Below are 4,074 nucleotides of genomic sequence, written 5' to 3'. Positions count from 1 at the left end.
GTCTATTCAAGTCACACCCAAAATCACCAAAAGTAGTGCATGTATTACTTTTTCAAATTGATGCGGCACTGCAAAGTCAGCATTTGAACAGAGCGATTGCCAGCAACTGGCTGCGACTTGTGACAAGTCGCTCCAATGTGAACAAGGGCTTAGGGTGAAGTTCTGCTTTAAAGCGGTGGTAAACGCTAGGAATTAAAACAAAATTTCCCCCTGTAGGGAAATATAGTGTGCAAGTATGCACCTCATACTAGCACATTATGAAAGACTTACCTTAAAACGAAGACCTCCAGCAGCGTGCTATCACTGTGGCAGAGGCTTCCATGTTCACCCGGTCTTCCTTCTGGGTTTGTGGACTCCGGCTGTCTGACTATCCAAGCCTTGGCACACAGCTCTTCAGGAATGGCACGGTATGCCGTTACTTCAGACCGCATGCCCCACTGATGTCACCAGCTGCTGCTGGCTAGAATATCTCCTAAATGGTGGACGTTTAGGAGATATTCATTTTACCTATGTACAGGTAAGCTTTATTATACGCTTACCTGTAGGTAAAAATAAATGCAGAGGGTTTACTACCACTTTAAGCATACATTTGTTGGAAGGGTTGTCTTGGTATATATGTGAAAGTACAAGTGTTCCATGCATTCCCCGTGCAGGCTGTCCCATTCATATCTATTGGGACCCAGTGGTTGCACAGACACATCTGCTGGTCCCAGCTGTGCAACTGCATGTCCCCAAACACAGCTATTGTGTGTTTGGGGAAGCGCATCTGCACGACTATCAAACTAAGACCAGCGTCTGTGTCCCTGCAGCTGCTGCGTACCAATGGACATGAATAGGTCATACGCTTGGGAACGGTACATGATTGCAGGGGAGGGCTGGCAGCCTTAGGCCTGGGCAGGGAAGGGCTGGCAGCCTTAGGCCTAGGGGGCAAGTCCAGTCAAGTGGCCCATTGAACCATCGAATCAGCTCACCATCCAGGCCCACCTGGTTTTATAATGAATATTGATGTTATGAAGCAAGACAAACATGATGCAATATGGTAACATAATTGAATGTTAATAGCAACAAAGGAGGTTTACCAAAAATACATGACATTACTCCAGGCGGGGCCTAGGAAGCTCCTGTCGGGTGGAGATCACTCTGCCTGACAGGGAAGTGACTGTGTTTTATTATTGTGCCGGCCGGGTGCAGGAGCGTACTCTGCATACTCATACCGCTCCGCTGCAGCTCTGCAAATATAAAATTGTATAGCGGCGACCAGCAGCTGTATACAGTGTCTGGCCCCTACATTAATCCAGCCCTGAGTGCGGCCTTTTTACCCAGCATCAGAGCAGCCCGGGGGGCAATTGCCACCCTGCCCCCCTTCCCAGTCCTCCCCTGGGCCTGGGGGGGGGGCAAGTCCAGTAAAGTGGCCCATTTAACCATCGAATAAGCTCACCATCCATGCCCACCTGGTTTTGGACTGACATCTGTATACAGTGTTTGACCCCTACATTAATCCAGCCCTGAGTGTGGCCTTTTTACCAGTTTTTTCCACTTTTCAGAGTGGCCCGGGGGGCAATTGCCACCCTGCCCCCCTTCCCAGTCCTCCCTTGCATGATTGTGATGTATGTTTAATGCGGAACTAAAATCCCACTTTCACAAACAGCGAACAGGCAATAAGATGTGCCTTGCCGTCTTTTCCAGCATGCATGCAACACAGTGGCTAAGTGGTTAGCACTTCCACCTGGCAGCAGTGAGGTTGTTGGTTTGAATTCCAACCATGGCACTACCTGCCTGGAGTTTGCATGTTCTCCCTGTGCCTGTGTGGGTTTCCTCCAGTTTCCTCCCACAATCCAAAGAAATGCTGGTAGGTTAATTGGCCCTAGTATGTATAAATGTGAGTTAGGGACCTTATGGCGCTTTTCCACTGCATAGAACCGTACCGGCTCGGCACGCTTTTGTGCTTTTCCACTGCGGTACCGCATGGTATAGGGTCGGAACGGTTCGGTACGGTATAGGTTTGCTTTTCCACTGCATGGAACCGAACGGTACGGTACGGTACGGCTCTGAAAAAACAGTACCTACTCGATTGTGGTTCCAACAGGTACCAAACTGGTACCATATCCCACAATCCTTTGCATGCAGTCACTACTAGCCACTGATTGGTCAGAGAATCCCACCCACCCCGTTGTTATCCCACCCACTTAACTTTAGTACTACTTTAGTGGAAAAGCAAACCTATACCGTACCGAACCGTTCCGACACTATACCATGTGGTACCGCAGTGGAAAAGCAAACCGGGCCAAGCAGGGCCGAGTAGAGCCGAGCCGGTACTAGCCGGTACTTGCAGTGGAAAAGTGCCATTAGAGTGTAAGCTCCTTGAGTACAGGGACTGATGTGAATGTACAATACACACACATTGGCCACTTCCTTAGGTACACCTTGCTAGTACCGGGTTGGAACTCCTTTCGCTTTTTTTCTTCGTGGCATAGATTCAACAAGGTGTTGGAAACATTCCTCTGATATTTTGGTCCATATTGACGTGATAACATCATGCAGTTGCAGATTTGTCGGCTGCACATCCATGATGCGAATCTCCGTTTCCACCACATTCCAAAGGTGCTCTATTGGATTGAGATGTGGTGACTGTGGAGACCATTGGAGTACAGTGACCTCATTGTCATGTTCAAGAAACCAGTGGTGAGATGATTGGAGCTTTGTGACATGGGGCATTATCCTGCTGGAAGGAGCCATCAGAAGATGGGTACACTGTAGTCATAAAGGAATGGACATGATCAGCAACAATACTCAGGTAGGCCATGGCGTTTAAACGATGCTCAATTGGTACTAAGGGGCCCAAAGTGTGCCAAGAAAATATCCCACACACCATTACACCACCACCAGCCTGAACTGTTTATACAAGGCAGGATGGATCCATGCTTTCATGTTCTTTACACCACATTCTGACCCTACCATCTGAAAGTTGCTGCTCAAATCGAGACTCATTAGACCAGGTGACGTTTTTCCAATCTTCTATTATCCAATTTTGGTGAGCCTGTGTGGATTGTAGCCTCAGTTTTCTGTTCTTAGCTGATAGGAGTGGCACCCGGTGTGGTCTTCTCCTTTAAGGTTTGATGTGTTGTGTGTTCAGAGATAGTATTCTGCATACCTTGGTTGTAATGAGTGGTTATTTGAGTTACTGTTGCCCTTTATATCATCTCACAGATGATAGATCATCTCATAGACGTCTGCCCATTCTCCTCTAACCTCTGACATCAACAATGCATTTTTCTTCACACAACTGCCACTCACTGGATATTTTCTATTTTTCAGACCATTCTCTGTAAACCCTAGAGATGGTTATGTGTGAAAATCCCAGTAGATCAGTAGTTTTTGAAATACTCAGACCAGCCCATCTGGCACCAACAACCATGCCACGTTCAAAGTCACTTAAATCTCCTTTCTTAGCCATTCTCATGCTCAGTTTGAACTTCAGCAAGTCGTCTTCACCACATTTAGACGCCTAAATGCATTGCATTGGTGCCATGTGATTGGCTGATTACAGGTGTACCTAATAAAGAGGCCGGTGAGTATATATATGTAAAGTGCTGCATACATTGATGGTGCTATACAAGTACATGTAATAAATAAATGTAAACTGAGCTAACGTTGGCGGCCTGGACTCTGTGCGCCGGTATGACGGACCGTGACCATGTGAGTGTGATGTCATCCGAAGATGGCGGAAGACCGATAAAGACGGGAAGATACCAGTGAGGGATGGGACGGTTAGAATGAAGGTAATTTTGGGTTGGCTTTAGGTACACCGTCTGTGTGAATAAGGCCTAACACAAGACAAAGCTGCAGAACTTAGGTTTGTCATGAGAGGGAGGGGGGAGGTGACTATCTGTGTCCTGTGTGATAATAGGAAGCCGGACATTGCAGCACACCTTCTGTCACATTACATTACACAAGTCAGTGCTCAGGGTTCCTCTTTAGTGGTGAGGACAGATGTGAGGCGAGCCTGTGGTGACACACCTGTCCTGCGCACAGCCCCGCCCCTCCTCCTCCGTGCTGTGATAAGCCCGCCCCCCT

This window comes from Pelophylax lessonae, assembly GCF_965119305.1.
Source record: "Pelophylax lessonae genome assembly, chromosome: 5".
Lineage (NCBI taxonomy): Eukaryota > Metazoa > Chordata > Amphibia > Anura > Ranidae > Pelophylax > Pelophylax lessonae.
The sequence above is the reverse complement of the archived record's forward strand: the minus strand, read 5'-3'. Positions refer to the sequence as shown.